The sequence below is a fragment of the Doryrhamphus excisus genome, linkage group LG22 (assembly GCF_037039965.1).
Source record: "Doryrhamphus excisus strain RoL-2023G ecotype Guam linkage group LG22, RoL_Dexc_Guam_v1.1, whole genome shotgun sequence".
NCBI lineage: Eukaryota > Metazoa > Chordata > Actinopteri > Syngnathiformes > Syngnathidae > Doryrhamphus > Doryrhamphus excisus.
Window position 1 is genome coordinate 5,063,326 of NC_136378.1, and position 21,434 is coordinate 5,084,759.

The 21,434-nt window shown below is 40.8% G+C and overlaps 9 non-coding genes across 9 annotated transcripts; all 9 read right to left on the reverse strand.

Annotated features, from left to right (window-relative positions):
* Positions 1–1,920: 1,920 nt before the first annotated feature.
* LOC144894701 (U5 spliceosomal RNA) lies at positions 1,921–2,035 on the reverse strand. The gene has a single exon (XR_013625354.1). It is a non-coding gene; the product is annotated as a U5 spliceosomal RNA (small nuclear RNA).
* A 312-nt stretch (positions 2,036–2,347) lies between these two features.
* Positions 2,348–2,431, reverse strand: trnal-aag (transfer RNA leucine (anticodon AAG)). Its single transcript has one exon. It is a non-coding gene; the product is annotated as a tRNA-Leu (tRNA).
* Positions 2,432–2,667: 236 nt separating this feature from the next.
* Positions 2,668–2,782, reverse strand: LOC144894693 (U5 spliceosomal RNA). Its single transcript, XR_013625346.1, has one exon. It is a non-coding gene; the product is annotated as a U5 spliceosomal RNA (small nuclear RNA).
* A 323-nt stretch (positions 2,783–3,105) lies between these two features.
* Positions 3,106–3,187, reverse strand: trnal-uag (transfer RNA leucine (anticodon UAG)). Its single transcript has one exon. It is a non-coding gene; the product is annotated as a tRNA-Leu (tRNA).
* A 242-nt stretch (positions 3,188–3,429) lies between these two features.
* On the reverse strand, positions 3,430–3,511 carry trnal-aag (transfer RNA leucine (anticodon AAG)). Its single transcript has one exon. It is a non-coding gene; the product is annotated as a tRNA-Leu (tRNA).
* Positions 3,512–3,747: 236 nt separating this feature from the next.
* Positions 3,748–3,862, reverse strand: LOC144894694 (U5 spliceosomal RNA). The gene has a single exon (XR_013625347.1). It is a non-coding gene; the product is annotated as a U5 spliceosomal RNA (small nuclear RNA).
* A 323-nt stretch (positions 3,863–4,185) lies between these two features.
* On the reverse strand, positions 4,186–4,267 carry trnal-uag (transfer RNA leucine (anticodon UAG)). The gene has a single exon. It is a non-coding gene; the product is annotated as a tRNA-Leu (tRNA).
* Positions 4,268–4,505: 238 nt separating this feature from the next.
* On the reverse strand, positions 4,506–4,620 carry LOC144894695 (U5 spliceosomal RNA). Its single transcript, XR_013625348.1, has one exon. It is a non-coding gene; the product is annotated as a U5 spliceosomal RNA (small nuclear RNA).
* A 323-nt stretch (positions 4,621–4,943) lies between these two features.
* Positions 4,944–5,025, reverse strand: trnal-aag (transfer RNA leucine (anticodon AAG)). The gene has a single exon. It is a non-coding gene; the product is annotated as a tRNA-Leu (tRNA).
* Between the last annotated feature and the right edge of the window lie 16,409 nt (positions 5,026–21,434).

Here is a 21,434-nt window from a genome sequence, read left to right on the forward strand (position 1 = left end):
ACCAAACTTAAGTTACACATTTTAAGGGAATGAACCTTGTTCGAGCCATGACCCCAACTGAAACAGGAAAAGTAGGGGCCCAGACTTGTAATCAGCAGCTTTTAACAAGGAACTGAAACAGGATGCAAACTGAACTGTCCCAACTGTAACTAACCCTATCTATGATGTAATCACAAACTGTTTCACCCCTTGTCTCATGATTTACTTGCTACTTGACTCAATGAGGACAGCAAAGTTTCGACAGTTTGGAGGAGGGAGCATGGAAGACGATCTTGGCTGGTATGGGTTTTGTTCTCTTTGCAACTGATAATACTCGTCTTGGTGATCTTCACAAGATTTCCCTGACAATGATATACACCGTTGTGTATTATGAGCTCCTTCCCCCTGCCTCCGCATCTGGGATCCAGACCCGACTGAGAACATGACAAGAACATTTGAATTCCACTTTAAAGTGTGTTATTGTGAGCAATGAGGGATTGTGTTCACATACATCACATTGTTTAAGGCAAATGTCATTTTATCAGTCTCATTTCAGCATACTTAAAATGTATCGAACTCTACGTCTGAACGAACGTTTTAGGCGCCAGATTATTTTTAAAAGAAAATATTCAGTTTTGATAATAGTATTTGAAATGGTTGTATGTTGGAAATGGTTAGAGATGAAGGCATACTGTAAATGAAAAAAGTTAGTAATGGGTGTATAGTCACTCCCCTAATGTGCATACTTGTCTCAGAAATGGTCAGGCCCCTGACCATTCCATTGTGGACCGCATGCTTCAGTGTAGCGGCACTTGACTCTCATTAAACTGCTTAAGAGTTAGGAAGTGAGTGATAAGAACATTCATTTCATTCATTCATTTTCTTCCGCTTTTTCCTCATGAGGGTCGCGAGGGTGCTGGAGCCTATCCCAGCTGTCTTCGGGCGAGAGGCGGGGTACACCTCGGACTGGTGGCCAGCCAACCACAAGTCACATATAGACAAACAACCATTCACACTCACACCTATGGACAATTTGGAGTCGCCAATTAACCTAGCCTGTTTTTGGAATGTGGGAGGAAACCGGAGTACCCGGAGAAAATGCACGGGGAGAACATGCAAACTCCACACAGAGATGGCCGAGGGTGGAATTGAACCCTGGTCTTCTAGCTTTGAGGTCTGCGCGCTAACCACTAGACCACCGTGCCGCCGTGATAAGAACATCCAATACATTTTTCTCTCGATCTTCCTGTGTATTTACATACAAACACAAGTGCGCCTAATTAAGCTGTTTTTGTGATGTTCGGAGTCTGCCTGAACACATCTGGAGTTCTTGTACTGAGAATGTGAACAAAAGGAAGAAAGGAGTAGAGATGTGGGATGAAGATGCATACACTATATAGTGTATATCTAATTGTACTGCGGTGTGTGTTCAGGTCACAACGAAGTTCTAAAACAGTGTCAGCCTCCGTGCGACTGTGAGGACGCTCCACTTTGCTCCACTGTGCTATTACGACAGACAGATTTCCAGTACCTGCACTGGCCACACAGCCCCACAGCATGATGTGACCAATATCAAATGTTACTGTGGGTAGCAAGTGTTTGTCTTGGAATGCTGTGTTCTTGTTCTCCATGCATACCACCACTTATGTCCAAATAACTCAACTAATAACTAATAACTCAAAGCAAGCACTCATCTCCTGAAGGCAAGATGATTGCTTGACTGGAATCAAAGGACTGCTTCTTACTTTCAAAATTGACAAACACTCTGCTGGCGAGCGAAACGGCACATACGCACGGCTCACAGATGATATCGACATCTTCCATGTGTCCAACAGCTGCTTCTGCCAAATGGGTTGGGTGCCGCAACACCGTTCCAGACATCAAACTCACAACCATTTGACTGGTATCAAATAGTTGCTTCTTACTTTGAACATTGACAAACACTCTGCTGAGAGCAGAGTAGCAAAACTTGGCAGTATACTCATGCTGTTCCTCCCCACGGAAATCTTTAGTAAAAGGCGAAAGATTTGTACGATCTGAAGAGAAACATGAGCGCTACCGATATCTCCAGAGACAAAGGGACAGCCATTTGCTGATACCCCTAAAAGTCAAGGTGTCACTGTGAGTCTGATGTGTGGTGAATGTTATAAAACAGACTCAAACCGTAAGGGTCTTCCTGTCTCTCTGGCCGGCTACTACGTCAACCATTATATGCTGTTTGGAAAGGTTGACAACAACAGTGTTTCTGCCTCTTGGGTAGAAAGGGAGCAAAGTTTTCCCTACAAAGCCCTGGGGTGGCAAGGTCAGTTGGGTAAAAAATCTTCAGGAAGAGATGCCTAAAGTCAAGGTTGTTGACAAAGTATTACTTTGGACTCTTGGTGGGATTTGAACCCACGCCTCAAATGAGACTGGAGCCTTAATCCAGCGCCTTTGACCACTCGGCCACACTACCTCGGAAACTGGGTTTGACTGGAATCAAAGGACTGCTTCTTACTTTCAAAATTGACAAACACTCTGCTGGCGAGCGAAACGGCACATACGCACGGCTCACAGATGATATCGACATCTTCCATGTGTCCAACAGCTGCTTCTGCCAAATGGGTTGGGTGCCGCAACACCGTTCGACATCAAACTCACAACCATTTGACTGGTAACAAAGAGCTGCTTCTTACTTTGAACATTGACAAACACTCTGCTGAGAGCAGAGTAGCAAAAATTGGCAGTATACTCATGCTGTTCCTCCCCACGGAAATCTTTAGTAAAAGGCGAAAGATTTGTACGATCTGAAGAGAAACATGAGCGCTACCGATATCTCCAGAGACAAAGGGACAGCCATTTGCTGATACCCCTAAAAGTCAAGGTGTCACTGTGAGTCTGACGTGTGGTGAATGTTATAAAACAGACTGAAACCGTAAGGGTCTTCCTGTCTCTCTGGCCGGCTACTACGTCAACCATTATATGCTGTTTGGAAAGGTTGACAACAACAGTGTTTCTGCCTCTTGGGTAGAAAGGGAGCAAACTTTTCCCTACAAAGCCCTGGGGTGGCAAGGTCAGTTGGGTAAAAAATCTTCAGGAAGAGATGCCTAAAGTCAAGGTTGTTGACAAAGTATTGTTTCGGACTCTTGTTGGCAGTGGTGGGATTTGAACCCACGCCTCAAATGAGACTGGAGCCTAAATCCAGCGCCTTTGACCACTCGGCCACACTACCTCTGAAAGGGTATATCCTTTCCCTAACCGTAACCCCAACCCCAACCCCAACCCTAACCACAAACCTAACCCATTTGAGTGGAATCAAAGGGCTGCTTCTTACTTTCAACATTGACAAACACTCTGCTGAGAGCAGAATATCAAAAATTGGCAGTATACTTGTGCTGTTTCAGTCAAACGGCCCCAGTATCATAAGATGCCTAAAGGCAAGGTTGTTGACAAATTATTGCTTTAGACTCTTGGTGGCAGTGGTGGGATTTGAACTCACGCCTCAAATGAGACTGGAGCCTTAATCCAGCGCCTTTGACCACTCGGCCACACTACCTCGGAAACTGGGTTTGACTGGAATCAAAGGACTGCTTCTTACTTTCAAAATTGACAAACACTCTGCTGGCGAGCGAAACGGCACATACGCACGGCTCACAGATGATATCGACATCTTCCATGTGTCCAACAGCTGCTTCTGCCAAATGGGTTGGGTGCCGCAACACCGTTCGACATCAAACTCACAACCATTTGACTGGTAACAAAGAGCTGCTTCTTACTTTGAACATTGACAAACACTCTGCTGAGAGCAGAGTAGCAAAAATTGGCAGTATACTCATGCTGTTCCTCCCCACGGAAATCTTTAGTAAAAGGCGAAAGATTTGTACGATCTGAAGAGAAACATGAGCGCTACCGATATCTCCAGAGACAAAGGGACAGCCATTTGCTGATACCCCTGAAAGTCAAGGTGTCACTGTGAGTCTGACGTGTGGTGAATGTTATAAAACAGACTGAAACCGTAAGGGTCTTCCTGTCTCTCTGGCCGGCTACTACGTCAACCATTATATGCTGTTTGGAAAGGTTGACAACAACAGTGTTTCTGCCTCTTGGGTAGAAAGGGAGCAAACTTTTCCCTACAAAGCCCTGGGGTGGCAAGGTCAGTTGGGTAAAAAATCTTCAGGAAGAGATGCCTAAAGTCAAGGTTGTTGACAAAGTATTGCTTTGGACTCTTGTTGGCAGTGGTGGGATTTGAACCCACGGCTCAAATGAGACTGGAGCCTAAATCCAGCGCCATTGACCACTCGGCCACACTACCTCTGAAACAGGGCTTGACTGGAATCAAAGGACTGCTTCTTACTTTCAAAATTGACAAACACTCTGCTGGCGAGCGAAACGGCACATACGCACGGCTCACAGATGATATCGACATCTTCCATGTGTCCAACAGCTGCTTCTGCCAAATGGGTTGGGTGCCGCAACACCGTTCCAGACATCAAACTCACAACCATTTGACTGGTATCAAATAGTTGCTTCTTACTTTGAACATTGACAAACACTCTGCTGAGAGCAGAGTAGCAAAAATTGGCAGTATACTCATGCTGTTCCTCCCCACGGAAATCTTTAGTAAAAGGCGAAAGATTTGTACGATCTGAAGAGAAACATGAGCGCTACCGATAGCGCCAGAGACAAAGGGACACCCATTTGCTGATACCCCTGAAAGTCAAGGTGTCACTGTGAGTCTGATGTGTGGTGAATGTTATAAAACAGACTCAAACCGTAAGGGTCTTCCTGTCTCTCTGGCCAGCTACTACGTCAACCATTATATGTTGTTTGGAAAGGTTGACAACAACAGTGTTTCTGCCTCTTGGGTAGAAAGGGAGCAAACTTTTCCCTACAAAGCCCTGGGGTGGCAAGGTCAGTTGGGTAAAAAATCTTCAGGAAGAGATGCCTAAAGTCAAGGTTGTTGACAAAGTATTGTTTTGGACTCTTGTTGGCAGTGGTGGGATTTGAACCCACCCCTCAAAAGAGACTGGAGCCTTAATTCAGTGCCCTTGACCACTCGGCCACACTACCTTTGTAAGGTGGTTTTACTGGAATCAAAATTGCTTCAAAATTGACAAACACTCTGCTGGCGAGCAAAACGGCACATACACACGGCTCGCGGATGATATCGACATTCCATGTGTCCAACAGCCGCTTCTGCCAAATGGGTTGGGCCCCGCAACACAGTTCCAGACATCAAACTCGCAACCATTTGACTGGAATCAAAGGACTGCTTCTTACTTTCATTATTGACAAACACTCTGGGATGTACAGGCACATGCAAGCCGGTGGCTTCAACAACAAACCTTGAGCAAAAGTTGAAACTGTCGTACAGTTAATCAAACTGTCAAGTGGATGAGCCGCTGCAAAGCGGCACTGAATGACATAACATCACAATGGCATACTCTTTGGATTCAAGCACCTTCTGGCATAACGGGATCCACAACAATCATGTCAGCTGTGGATGCACCATGGGCAAGTGACAAAAGGAGGTACGTGGGTCAGAAATCAGCTGCCAAAGTTTCAGGCACTTTGACCAGCTCAGCCACAGCGCCAGCCGAGCAAGTCACCCTGGCAATGCTGCCTTTACTCTTCTAGACATTAACTGTTTGCAACGTTGAGTCGACGCCATAAGTCATGTGTCATCAGGTCAGCAGGGGGGGAAATCCCATATATATTTGGCACCGATACAAAGGGTTTGCCAATTTGGGAAGAATGCGAGGGCTCTCCAAAAGAGTCCAAAACAAGTGTCACACGAGGTTCTAGAAATGGTCCCTGGGACTGACACAAATAACTAGGCTTTTAATCTGGACTAATATAACATAATAACCACATGGGAAACACAGAGTGCCCATAACGCAGAGTGTTTGAATGCCTTTTAAAAAAGTGGGTTCTGGTCAGAACAGCAGAGCGGTTGAAGGCACTGCATTCAGGTTGCAGTCTCTAATGAGGTGTGGTTTTGAATCCCACTTCTGACAGCTTCTTGCATCTTGAAGTGGCGTCACCCTTCATTCCAAATTGGCCCAGGGTGCTCCTCCTGGGCAGTAAACCAGGGGTGTTTTTCAACATGATGGCTGCTGAAAAGTGTACAAAGTCGACCTCTTGCGTTTCTCCTGAAAACAGTCTTTGTACTTCAAAATGACCTCTGATGAAAAATACTGGTTATTTGTACTATTTGTCTTTCTCTGGAGCAGGGTTTCTATCCTTTTTCTCCCTCAGGGTTTTGGGAAGTTTTTCTCCCGCTCCTTCTCCAAATATTTGCTTTGCAATTTGATGATTAAGAAATGATTGGCAGGGAATTGTGAAATAAATTTCAGACTTATCACTATTATATTATGAAACTAACAATTGTACTAAGAATCCAATATATCATGTGGCTAAACCATTGTATTGTCAGGACAAAATTCACGAGCACCTGACCACTTCCCTGTTAAATAAATGTGTTGCATCCAGAAAGCCACTCAACCAAACTTAAGTTACACATTTTAAGGGAATGAACCTTGTTCGAGCCATGACCCCAACTGAAACAGGAAAAGTAGGGGCCCAGACTTGTAATCAGCAGCTTTTAACAAGGAACTGAAACAGGATGCAAACTGAACTGTCCCAACTGTAACTAACCCTATCTATGATGTAATCACAAACTGTTTCACCCCTTGTCTCATGATTTACTTGCTACTTGACTCAATGAGGACAGCAAAGTTTCGACAGTTTGGAGGAGGGAGCATGGAAGACAATCTTGGCTGGTATGGGTTTTGTTCTCTTTGCAACTGATAATACTCGTCTTGGTGATCTTCACAAGATTTCCCTGACAATGATATACACCGTTGTGTATTATGAGCTCCTTCCCCCTGCCTCCGCATCTGGGATCCAGACCCGACTGAGAACATGACAAGAACATTTGAATTCCACTTTAAAGTGTGTTATTGTGAGCAATGAGGGATTGTGTTCACATACATCACATTGTTTAAGGCAAATGTCATTTTATCAGTCTCATTTCAGCATACTTAAAATGTATCGAACTCTACGTCTGAACGAACGTTTTAGGCGCCAGATTATTTTTAAAAGAAAATATTCAGTTTTGATAATAGTATTTGAAATGGTTGTATGTTGGAAATGGTTAGAGATGAAGGCATACTGTAAATGAAAAAAGTTAGTAATGGGTGTATAGTCACTCCCCTAATGTGCATACTTGTCTCAGAAATGGTCAGGCCCCTGACCATTCCATTGTGGACCGCATGCTTCAGTGTAGCGGCACTTGACTCTCATTAAACTGCTTAAGAGTTAGGAAGTGAGTGATAAGAACATTCATTTCATTCATTCATTTTCTTCCGCTTTTTCCTCATGAGGGTCGCGAGGGTGCTGGAGCCTATCCCAGCTGTCTTCGGGCGAGAGGCGGGGTACACCTCGGACTGGTGGCCAGCCAACCACAAGTCACATATAGACAAACAACCATTCACACTCACACCTATGGACAATTTGGAGTCGCCAATTAACCTAGCCTGTTTTTGGAATGTGGGAGGAAACCGGAGTACCCGGAGAAAATGCACGGGGAGAACATGCAAACTCCACACAGAGATGGCCGAGGGTGGAATTGAACCCTGGTCTTCTAGCTTTGAGGTCTGCATCCAATACATTTTTCTCTCGATCTTCCTGTGTATTTACATACAAACACAAGTGCGCCTAATTAAGCTGTTTTTGTGATGTTCGGAGTCTGCCTGAACGCATCTGGAGTTCTTGTACTGAGAATGTGAACAAAAGGAAGAAAGGAGTAGAGATGTGGGATGAAGATGCATACACTATATAGTGTATATCTAATTGTACTGCGGTGTGTGTTCAGGTCACAACGAAGTTCTAAAACAGTGTCAGCCTCCGTGCGACTGTGAGGACGCTCCACTTTGCTCCACTGTGCTATTACGACAGACAGATTTCCAGTACCTGCACTGGCCACACAGCCCCACAGCATGATGTGACCAATATCAAATGTTACTGTGGGTAGCAAGTGTTTGTCTTGGAATGCTGTGTTCTTGTTCTCCATGCATACCACCACTTATGTCCAAATAACTCAACTAATAACTAATAACTCAAAGCAAGCACTCATCTCCTGAAGGCAAGATGATTATGAGAAAGGTGTGGGATTAGGCCAGAATTACATGACAGGAACTTAATGAACTAATTATCTCAAGGAAAATGAGACCACAGTCACCAGGAAAACCATTGCTAACACACAGTAATGCAGAGTGCATAGCGGAGTAGGATGAAAAATTATATATCACTGTGACGATGGCTTTTGCCCTGTGTGTGGTTGTTTCATTTTGCTGAGAGAGAGTGGTGACAGTTGCCATTGCTATTGAGCAATGTATCAAAGCCCAGTTGATAAAGGGGCATGGCAAAACTCTGATAGCTCCGTCTTAGTGCATGCCATAGGATTTCATTTCTATATTTGATCATGTGCAAGAATAAAGTAAGTATTGTACTTGAAGAAGGATCCACATTCCTTCACAATCTCTATTCTGCTAGGAATAAAGAATGAGGATAATCCTTATTACTAATGCATGAGAAAATAAGTGTTTTGTTGTCGAAAAGTTTGCCCTTTGTCACATTGCCATGAAATGTGAAATGTGGCTTTTACCCTGTTTGGGGTTGCAAGGACAGCTTGAGTCTACCACAGCTAATTATGGGCAAATAGGCAGCTTACACCCTGGACACATACAGGGTGTTCCAAAATGTATATACACTTAAATAATTGTAAACTAGGTGTTTAATATAATTTAATAAAGTTGCAATTATTTTATTATTATTATTACAATTATTTAAAATAATTTAATGAATTATTACTAATGCAAATTTGAAAAAAAAAGTATTTTGCCAACCATAAGGCACACTGGATTATAAAGTGCAGTAAGTGAACCAAAACACATACCGTTAACTCACACAATTCAACTCAAAAAAACTTCCAAAATGTTTCAGTTGTAAAACTTAAAATAAAAAAAAATAATAATACACTCACCTTTTCATTTTGTTCACCCATCTAAATGATCTGTATCCGGGCGGAGCTTAAATCTGTACATTATTTGAAATCTGAAATTATGTGTACTGTGTATGTGTGTAACTGATCCTTGAGACTTTATTCTTTATGGTATTTTTACTGAGCTGTGTGACGTTGGCGATTCATGCAAACGGCAGACAGGGAAATAATCTGTCAGCCTTGTTGACTGTATTTTTCTCAAAAGCACCACATTCAGTACTACATGCAGTTTTCCAATTAACTTTATGTCACCAGCCAAACCAGCCCATCTGTTACTATTGCAATTACATTTATTCAGAGATATGTGTTCCAGATGTGATTTTTAAATACATAAAGAAGTTTAAGGTAATGTAACTATAGAGTGATGCAATGGTGATTTTTCACTATCATAAAAAACAAAATAAATAATAAATATGAAATATAATGATCAGAAATACAACAATCTAAATGGTGACAAATAATAACAAAGATAAACATACCATGACCCATTCATTTTCTACCGCTTTTCCTCACGAGGGTCGCTGGAGCCTATCCCAGCTGTCTTCGGGCGAGTAGACAGCTAAACAGGAATGCCAAGCATAATTAATCTCATCTACATTTCCATGGGGAATGTTCTTGCCTTGGTTAGAGTCCGTTGAGCTCGTTGCTGCATTGTGTTTTTGGGAAAATTCAAGGCCTAATTTTGAGATTTTTTTTATTTTGGAAACAACAACAAAAACAATGACGAACAAATTTTTTATCTTTGACTTCTTGGAAAGTTGTGGCGATTAGGCTGTTGTATTCTTTCTTAAAATGGTTCATTTTAGAAAATCCAAGGGTCTTGAATGGGGGCTGGCTGCACTGTGTTCAAGTGGTTAGTGCGCAGACCTCACAGATAGGAGACTAGGGTTCAATTCCATCTCTGTGCATGCGTGGGTTTTCTCCGGGTACTCCGGTTTCCTCCCACATTCCAAAAACATGCTAGGTTAACTAGCGACTCCAAATTGTCCATAGGTATGAATGTGAGTGTGAATGGTTGTTTGTCTATATGTGCCATGTGATTGGCTGGCCACCAGTCCAGGGTGTGCCCCGTTTCTCGCCCAAAGACAGCTGGGATAGGCTTCTGCACCTCCACGACCCTTGTCAGGATAAGTGGTAGAAAATGAATGAATGACCTCCAGGCAGGGGATCTGAGGGGACAAAACACAAACAAGGAGAAGGCAGGGCGACAAAAAAAAGCACAGAATGTGACACATAACAGACGAACACAGTTAAAGATGAGAAGTGAAATGAAGTTGATCAGATTTACATAAAGTGTGTAATAATTATTTAAACAAAAGTAGGCAGGTGCATAAATTTGGGCACCCCAACAAAAATGACATCAATATTTAGTAGATCCTCCTTTTGCAGAAATAAATGCTTCCTATAGCTCCAGTTGAGTCTGATTTGATGGTTTCCAAGCATGGACACCCCGCTTTAAATCATACCACAGATTTTAATAAAATTCAAGTCTTGGGACTGACAATTCTGGCAATTACAGAACGTTGTACTTGTTCCTCTGCAAAAATGCCTTAGTTGAATTTGAGCAGTGTTTAGTGGTCATTGTTTTGTTGGAAGTATCCAGCCCCGCTGCAACTTCAACTTTGTCACTGATTCTTGAGCATTGCTGGAAGAATCTGCTGATACTGACTGGAATCCGTGCGGCTTTCAACTTTAACAATATTTCCAGTACCTGCACTGGCCACACAGCCCCACAGCATGATGGAACCACCACCAAATATCACTGTGGGTAGCAAGTGTGTCTTGCAATGCTGTATTTTCCTCCGCCATGCATACCACCACTTGTTATGTCCAAATAACTTCATTTTAGTTGCATTAGTCCACAGCACCTTATTCTATAATGAAGCTGGCTTGTCCAAATGTGCTTTAGCATACCCCAAGCGACTCTATTTGTGGCATGTGTGCATGACTTTCCCGTATAGCATCTGGATGTACAAAGTGCACTAAATAGTTGAATGAATGTATGTCTTTGGAGCTGGTCTACGGGTTGAGTTTGATTGTTTGACTTAATCAGAAGTTGCTGTATGGCAGCTCTATGGGCATGTATGGCAATATTTTATCAAGTGTACATAATGTTGTGGCCTGTCAATGCAGGTCTGCACAGCGCTGTACGGTGCTGCACAGCATGTTACAGAAAAAGTTTACCAAGTAACTTTAGATATAAACCAAAATAGAGGCGAGCTGAAGAAAACCTAATAAAAAGTGGAGGCATTGTGAAAAAACGCGAGCTGTTCTAAACTTCCCATTTTCACTTGTGTCCGTGAATGGGGCACCGCTGAGGTCTGCTAGGGTGCCGCTTGCAGACTCCGTCTCGGGAAAGGCGGTCGCTGTGTGTGATTGGCCAATCAGAGAGCATGAAGAGTGAATACATAATGACCATTATGTTTCTACATGTGATAATGACGAAATGTACTTGTTTCATACTCGTATCCGGCAAAAAATTATTCGCCGCTACAGATACTCATTTATAACGAGTATCTGTGTCATCCCTAATTTTTATTTTTTTTTTGGAGACACAATACACCACTTTTAATAGGGGGACCATATTTTGAAGAAGAAAAAAAAAAAAAAACAGAGAGAATGTTTAAAAACTGGCACCACAATAATTCAAAAAACCGAAACATAAGAACTTGAGGTAAAATACTTGGGTTCTAGAATGTAACCAATGTTGGAAAAATGTGCCCTCCTGGGAATTTTGAGGATGAGGTCCCTCATTTCATAAGGTCTGAACTCAGCAAGTGTCAGAGAATTGACATCGTGCACATGTTGCTTATTCTTTGGCTTTTTGCCTTCCTGGGATTACATATCCTAATTTCACTCAAGGTAATGGACCAATGAAAAACAATGGAAACTAATGGCCTTGTCTATAAAAATGTGCATCGAAATCTTTGTTGAAAAGGAAAGAGAATGTTTACACAATATCCGCACAAATAAAGGCCACTGTAAATAAATGTATGATATGTTTAACAAATGCAATGCAATATACTAGGTTCTATGTGAAGTATTTCCATAATGCCTCAAAATAGCTCTCTAACAAGATCTCAGTGTATAGACTGGTCATATATCTCATCTCGTCTCATATTATCTACATACTGTATTGTATATAACTCTGGGAAAAACTGTTGATTTTGTTAATACTTGGGTTGTTTATATTGTTTATTTTTCTATATTGTGTATTTTGTACTGCTTAACTGACTCTGTACTCTTGCTGCTGTGCAATGCAAATTTCCCCACTGAGGGACGAATAAAGGCATATCTTAATCTTAATCTTAAATGCAACATGATGTTTTGTTAAATCGTCTAAAGAAAAGGGAGAAACAGAGCTAAATTGACAACTTTGTTACAATTAAAATTATTTTATCACATAATATATCATGATTATAAAATAAAATGATTAAATATTCATCATTGTGTTGTGTGTTTCATGTATCTTTTATTCCAGATAGTACACAGGTGCGTAATGTTTTTTATGACAAATGCAATGACGGATAAATTAAATTAAATTACTGACTTGCATGTTTATTTCTAAAATATGGCTTTAAATCACCACATAAAATGTGCATCGCCTTTTTGCCATGTCTCCAAAAAGCTGCAAAGGTGTCATACTTACATGTACACATTCTCACATCAGATGTGAGATGTGCAACTGTGCAAGATATGCAACTGTTTTAGTCAACACTGTAAATGTTCTGGAGTCTTATGTTATAAGCAAATGTGTTAAATGGCCAATACAAGTCAAAGGGAAAAAGTATCTTGGTGAATGTTTGCATACAGTATATGATGTTACTTTAACATCATGGCAGCTGCAAGGAGTAGGGAGTAAACAACTTTTGGAGTTAATTGCACTTGTGATGTCTGATTTTGACTACAAGTTCCACACAGTTTTCTCCTTAAATAGTCTGGTTGTGTGAAGAAGAGTCAGACTACTCTCGAAGAAAACATTGTGCAATTGCCCCATTAAAGCTGACACTTGTTTTTGTTTATACTTTCTCCGATATATTTGCTAATTTAGGATTTTAATCACTCATGCCTTTTGCCAGATGAATTGCTTTCACAAGTCATGCTTCTGTGGTGCCACTTACCAGCAGGGGATGTTCAGTACTTTTGTGTGTGCATGCAGTGTGAAATATGGTATGAATATGAATATTACTCCCATAAATAGGCTTTACTTTTAAGTTCTGTGAAACTTTAATTTCCACCTTATTTGGAATTTGAAGCTCATATCTACTAGACTGCTCTGGATTTTTCTCTGTGCCACCCACTCACTGCTGACTTTCTTTGATTGGATTGACTCACTCTTTCTGCCCTAATGCGAAGCCTTCATACCAGCTTTTCCAAGTCTCGTCAGTCAAATTAAATAGTAGTTAGTTTATTTGCTGGTGTGTGTGAGAGGGGGTTAACATGAGCAGCACGACTTTCCCTTTCGGTACATCCATTTTCTATATGCTTACCCTCACTGGGGTTATGGGTACGCTGGAGCCCATCCCAGCTGTTTTCAGGCAAGAGGCGAGGGACATCATGAACTGGTCGCCAGGCAATTGCAGGGATTCCTATGGTTCTTAATTTCTCTAGACTTTTAGCAGAATCAGGAAGTAGATGTGTATCATTGAAGCTGCAACAATTAGTCGATGAATTGACAACTAAGTTGGTATTTCATTAATAATTTTGAATTTTAAAATGTAAATATCTTCTGATTTCATTAGTCATTCATGAAAGCCTTGAGTATGGACTGTCGAAGCCTGCTAGTATGAGGCAAAAAGTCTTCTGAGACAAACTGAACAGTCCAGTTGCGATTTATTAAACGCTCTGAGAATACAATGACCTGAATGAATGACAATATTCACAGCCGTATTATCTTTGTGTTTTAGGCAAAACAAGACATTCACACTCAACACATATCAGCTTTGATTTTGAAAAACATTGATCAACATCTGTGCCTTTTTTCTGATATGTTATGGACCAAACCACTAACTAACCACTAGTGTTTGGTGCATGTTGATTTGGTTAATCTCGGGTTGAGAGGCAGGCAGGACCTTCAATATTAGTGACCTACCACAATAACCCACACAGAAAACTTTTAAGACTTTGCAGAATCTGCACCTATCCCAGCTGTATTTCCTTGGATTGTGCTTCCCGCCAAAACGGCATGTTCCACCCATGGCCTGCCTCTGGGCAAGCCCACTCCACTGTGATTGGTCACACGGTGAAAGTGCTTCCTAATGATGACCATATAAAAAAGTCCCCTCTGTGACATCTTAAAGGGGCAGTTTTACTACGACTTTTGAAATCTAGCGTTTTGAGCCACCCCAAATTTCTTTCAAATGCGCAAATAGGGATGAGCTAGTACACCATCTGTATCTGTATCTGTATCTGTATCTGTATCTGTATCTGTATCTGTATCTGTATCTGTATCTGTATCTGTATCTGTATCTGTATCTGTATCATCTGTTTCTCTGTATCTGTATCATCTGTTTCTCTGTATCTGTATTTGTATCATCTGTTTCTCTGTATCTGTATCTGTATCTGTATCTGTTTCTCTGTATCTGTATCTGTATCTGTATCTGTTTCTCTGTATCTGTATCTGTATCTGTATCTGTATCTGTATCTGTATCTGTATCTGTATCTGTATCTGTATCTGTATCTGTATCTGTATCATCTGTTTCTCTGTATCTGTATTTGTATCATCTGTTTCTCTGTATCTGTATCTGTTTCTGTTTCTCTGTATCTATATCTGTATCTGTATCTGTATCTGTATCTGTATCTGTATCTGTATCTGTATCTGTATCTGTATCTGTATCTGTATCTGTATCTGTATCTGTATCTGTATCATCTGTTTCTCTGTATTTGTATTTGTATCTGTATCATCTGTTTCTCTGTATCTGTATCTGTATCTGTATCTGTATCTGTATCTGTATCTGTATCTGCATCTGCATCTGCATCTGTATCTGTATCTTTATCTGTATCTTTATCTGTATCATCTGTTTCTCTGTATCTGTATTTGTATCTGTATCTGTTCACCCATCTAAATTATCTGTATTCATATCTGTACTTGGAGCGGGCGGGGCAAAAACCGGAAGCGGGCGTGGCTTATACAAAAATTTGTGGGGCTTACATCTGTATATTATTTTAAGTCTGAAATTGACATGGATTGATCAGAATTTGCTATGTTTATTGTTGTTCTTTTATGTATTCAGTGTGTGTATGTGTAGGTAATGGTAATGGTTTTATTTCATTTGAACATGCATCAGATTACAATTGAGTGCATCCCATAATCAGTTCACAGTTCCACATGTCCAAAAGGAGTAGGAAGAAGCAACGCTTATTAAATCCTACCCCTCCATTTGGTACTTTTACTATCAATAACTGTTACATTTGTTCACTTCCTGCCTTTCTAATATAATTTAAGTTTTTTTTTTATCATTTTGTATTTTGATTTTTAACATTGACTCCTTTGCGTACTTCACATCTCCATGACCGAACCGGCAAGGGTATAATGGCTGTTAAATATCAGCACATAATAACACACCACATTTATCAATATTGTAACTGACAGATCATCTCTACAGCATAGTCTTGTATTATCTTTTCTAGTCTCATGACACATTTGTCTACACTTCATGCTCTGACTGCCTTCAACTTCATTGTTAGTTATTTTTTTATGATCATATAACAAGCCTGATAATACACATGATTTTAAAATTCTGCATTGTTGTCTGTTAGAAAAAAAAAAATCATTAGAGCACACAAAATCCAACTCATAAACTGTATTTCCCAAAAAAAAAGCCTCATTTGGATCAGGGCTGAAACCGTAAAAGACCCTGGAGCTGATGAGATGTCAGTGACATATTCCTCTGGGTGTCTGAGAAATATTATAATTGAAGAACATAAAGTAAAATCTGGGACTTTCTCACTCTCTTTTTTGTCTCCTGATTTACCTGCAGTACAACACAATAACAATAAGTAAATGTAGCTCTGTGACCTTTACCATAGTTTTATTCAAAATACATTACATTTTATTCAAATCACATTTTCACTTGGCAAATAAGGGGATATTTTCATTCGTCATATATTTCAAATTGCATCTCCTCTCCTCTGTTAGTATCATTCCTGGCATCAATTTTATGCTTAATTTCCAATTAAATCCGAGGTATGTGCTCCAAATTAATCTCTCTGCAGATTTGTCCCACTGATTATAGGTGAACAGACTGTCATAAAAGTCCTCATGACAACAAAACACTTGTTAATATGCCATGCAAAATAACATTGAAAGGCATAATTCCTGTGTTTGGTTCCTGTGGTTGATTCAAACAAAAAACCACAAAACAATTTCAAGCGTCTGTCTGGAAAAGTGGGATATTCCATCTCCTTATGGTCGCTCTCAAGATGTCTGCAACTTGTACCTTCCAAAAGTACCTATAATGGCAAATAAATAACATAAATAACAGAAAACGTTAACAATGTTAGTTATTGATTGATAAGGTTAAACATTGATTAAAAGTAAAAATGTTCAAAAGTCAGGCGGTTTACAGTTTTCCCTCGTTGAACACGGTTAAGTGTAGGGAGCGCACCGCTATCTGTATCTGGATCTGTTCACCCATCTAAATGATCTGTATCCGTAGCTGTACTCAGAGTGGGTGGAGCATAACCAGGAAGTGGGAGTGGTTTAACTGGAAATGGGTGGGGCTTGCAATTGTGCATGAATAGAAGAGAATGGATCAGGAGGTAGCCACAGATGGTGAAAGCATCTACTTGATTCTGTAGAAAGTCAATCTTGTTTCTGTTTCACTTCAGCTGGTGTGGACCTAGTCTGGGTGTAGTTGTGAGAACTGATTGAAGAATTTTGGGGATTGGAAATAAAACCTACTGGTACAACTTGGGGATAGACAGGGAGAGACAAGAGAGGGCAAGACATACCAGGAGACATAGCAATATCTTTTAAAAAAGTATGTTTTTGTGTAGTTACCAAGCCATAACATGCCCAGCAGGCCCTCAGACACGAGAACGCCACAATCAGTGACACCCCGGAGCGCCCCACGGGCAGACCACACAGTACCCCGAGGGGCAAGACCCTGCTACAGGCTGCCCCTAGACGGAGCAGTCCCACCCCCCCATTGGGAGGCCCTACTGCATCCACCCAGCGAGCCATTTCCCCCAGCACAGGAAGGACCAGAGCCTGAATTTATATGTACTTGGGATGAGCCGGATACTAACTTATAATGAGTAACCCTTATGGATAATGCATTTTTGCCAGATGCTAGTATGAAAGGAGTACATCTTATTATCCATATTTGTGTTTATTTGTGATCGGCCAGTCACACACAGTGACCGCCTCTCTCGATGGCAGTCACAGAGGAGCTCAGCGGGGCTTCATTCACGTACACGGCGCAATTGGCATCTAAAGTTACTTAGTAAACTTGTCACATAATGTACCGTGCATTTGCCAAGACAGCATCAGGGGTAGCATGCCGGCATTTTTCCTTGAAATGTATTTTTGTCCTATTCCATGAAGTCATCATAACACAGGCGTGCTACCTACAATCTAAGAATTTTGTTCATTTTTCAGTTGGCAGTCCATAGACATTGGTAATTGACTGCCGCATTGACTGGCCTCAACACTTGCACAGTAGCTGCATCAAACACGCAGATATTGGTCTACTATTACACCCCTCTCAATATGCAGTATTTAGCAAGACAGCTGTATACGACTCATTTTGTCACTTCCAGTGATTTTTTTTTTCCGGCCTCTCTCTACAAATTAGGCAGGTGAGATGAAGTCACATGGAAAACTTAGTACTGAATGTTCGGTTTTTGAGAAAAATACAGTGGCCAAAGCTGACAGATTATTTCCCTGTTTGCATTTTTGCAGGAATTACTAACCTCACACAGAAACTAACGAATAATTAAATAAAAAAAATGTCTTACCAATCACTTACCCACATACACATTACACATACTGTATAGCATCCATCTATTTTCTATACTGCATATCCTCATTAGTGTCGTGGGGGTATGCTGGAGCCTATCCCAGCTGATGATGGTGATTGTTTAAAGACAATACACTCTACTTTATAGCCCTTAGAGATGTGGAGATGAGTGGGATAGCTACCACTTATTTTACTCTCTGTAATGGAGGGGGAACCACCCCTCCTCTTCCTCCTTTTCTTTGTGCTTGTGAACCAAATGGCCTGCAGTTTAGCCTCTGGGAACATGTTATTTGCATACAGAACCTTTTAATAGACATTACTATGTTTATTAGCCACCTTTGCACAAACATTATTCTCCAACACCAGATGCAGCTACGTATGCAGCTATCTAAATTATAATGTCTTTTTTTTCAAACCTTAGGCCATTACCTGCATTTACTCACACTCTTCCACTACCACTCTCCCTTTATAGCTTGAATAATTTATGACTTATTATTATTCATTCATTCATTCATTTTCAACCGCTTATCCTCACGAGGGTCGCGGGGGTGCTGGAGCCTATCCCAGCTGTCTTCGGGCGAGAGGCGGGGTACACCCTGGACTGGTCGCCAGCCAATCACGGGGCACATATAGACAAACAACCATTCACACTCACATTCATACCTATGGACAATTTGGAGTCGCTAATTAACCTAGCATGTTTTTGGAATGTGGGAGGAAACCGGAGTAACCGGAGAAAACCCACGCATGCACAGGGAGAACATGCAAACTCCACACAGAGATGGCCGAGGGTGGAATTGAACCCTGGTCTCCTAGCTGTGAAGTCGGCGCGCTAACCACTCGACTGCCGTGCAGCCCCGACTTCTTATTATACAGTAGATAAAAACAAATTTCTATATGTGATTAATCTGAGTTAACTATGGACAAATGCAATCAATCACAATCAAATAATTTAATCAATTGATTTTAATCAATTAATCAATTAATTTTAACACAATATTTTTTTTTTACACCGGTGAGGGGCAGATGCACATTTTTGAAAGTGTACATGTTTGTGCAGACACAGGTTGAATTGATTTACTCTGTCGTGCCCTGTGTACTCCAGGTGCCATCCTTTCTTTGCCATGTCAGTGACTTTGCTCGACAGTTACCAAGAAAAAAAGGATAGTTCATACATCACAAAAATGTCAATAACTGCTACAGATGGTGCTTTGGCATCTTGTCTGCAGCAAAATGTCACCGACCTCATGTGTGACTGTTATCGGGTGTTTCCAGGATAGCGCTCATTTCACCTGTGCTATTATTGGATGTACACTCAAGCTACAGTTGACAAATTGAGACTGCAGTGGGCATGATTGCCTATTTATCTTTTTTGAAAGCATCTACAAAGCAATGGCTATTTGCATTGCCATGGAATTTCCAAAATCAAACACAATCCATCCAGTGGTAAGGCTGCCAGGAATGGAGGAGTGAATGTGAGTTATAATGGTTGTTTGTTTATACGTGCCCTATGAATGTCTGGCAGTCTGTTCAGCATATACAGTAGGCCTACTTTACACAGACTCTTGCTAAATGAAGTGGAATAAGTTTCAGTTTCCTACAACCCTGAACAGGTCAAGTCGTAGCAAATGGAAGTATGGATGATATGAATGAGTTCATTGCTGCCATAAAAAAAACTGTGATGGTACAGCAGTACTGGATGTTTGGACATCATACAGTACAAGGCATACAGACACAAAAGCAGGCTCGTTTTTGTCGCTGATGTCGAAATTATTTTGTTGATTAACCTTTTATTTAATGACACAAATGAGATGGTTACGAGATTAACATTGCTTTTTGGTGACTAAAAACTTAACGGGCCGTGTGTGGGTTTTTGTTGACATGACAACACTGGACCAAAATTAGTAGATGGTAGGGCTGAGCTATATATACCAGAATAGATTGTTCCCAGGATAAGAAAATGACTTATACCGGTTTAAATGATAAACAACATGTCGAGTTGAGGACTGCACTCTGCGACTGATGTATAAGATGAATGACGTAACGTGTGTAAAAGTATTTACTCAATCATGGCACAAAATCATTATCAACACTGAACAATGCCCTCCCAACAGGTTGAATTGACGATAAACCCTGGCAAAAGTTGGCTGGCAAGTTTGATTTGGCGAGCTTCCACTCACACTGTGGTTGTGTGTGCACGTTTCGGGCTCGATGAGTATATTTTCACCAGGTTCACCAGAAACATTTTACAGTGCCCGGTGATGACGTTGAATTTCTGCATGGAAAGATTCAAGAAGCATGTTTATTTTTTAACCCCATTAAGGTAACAACAACAAACAACACTGCACAAAAGTAAAGTAAAAAAGGTTTAATACAATACACACATTACCACAAAGTACCACAACAACACAACTAAGAACTTCGGGCAAAGCCATTCAAAATGTACAAAGCACTAAGGCTTAAAAACAAATCAATAATAGTAATAAAGGACTGGCTTTTATAGTGCCTTTTAAGATACCCAAAGAGCTTCACATCATTCACTGACTTCACAGTCACACTAGTGGTGGTAAATTACTGTAGGGGGAAGCTACATCAGAGGATCACTGGGAACACCACCCCGCCTGGGTGGACGAGAGATAGAAATGTCTTAGGCCTTCTTGTTGGTAGTGGAGGCTGGTTCTTTCAGAACTGGAGACAACAGGCCCTATACAGATTAAACGCGGTACCATTTGCTGTGTTTGCCCTGACCTACATTTTACTTTATTGAAGGCACAACAGGTCTCATCTAAAATCTATGCAGGTATTTTTTTTCTTACATGAACCCCTCTGGGGTTCCTTTTCTCACATGTTTGGTTATAGCAAGACAGCAGTCCATATGTTACTGTGGTTATATGATTGCATGATTTTATTCACAGACCCCAAATATTAATATTCACAATATGTACACATAAACTAGAATGTTGGACTCATCGCAGCAGATGCTGCAGGATGGGTGCACATGTCGATACATTTCTTATTTCATTTTGTGTATATGAGATGAGCAACCAATTGGTCAATTGGTCTTAATCGGTTACGTAATTTTGGCATGGGTATTTAAAAAAAAAATCTTTCTTGACTTTAACTGAATTTATTCTATTTTGGCAATCCAAAAATGTAAACTGTAAAAATCATTCTGAGCCTTCAACCAGAATCTCCTGAATTCTAAACTCCGGAGATGAACATATTTTGTACAACACTTTAAATGTAAATGTAGATGTGTTGAGATGTGTATCTGACAACTGACAACATCCTGACATCTATTTATGTCATTTATTTTATTCAAGGCTGTGGAATATAAAGGGATACGATTCAGCATAGTAGTGTTGTTAAGAGCTGCTGTGATGATATTAGGGATCGACCGATATGTTTTTATTTTGGGGCTTTTTCCATCACCCTCAGCCAATGGCCGATAT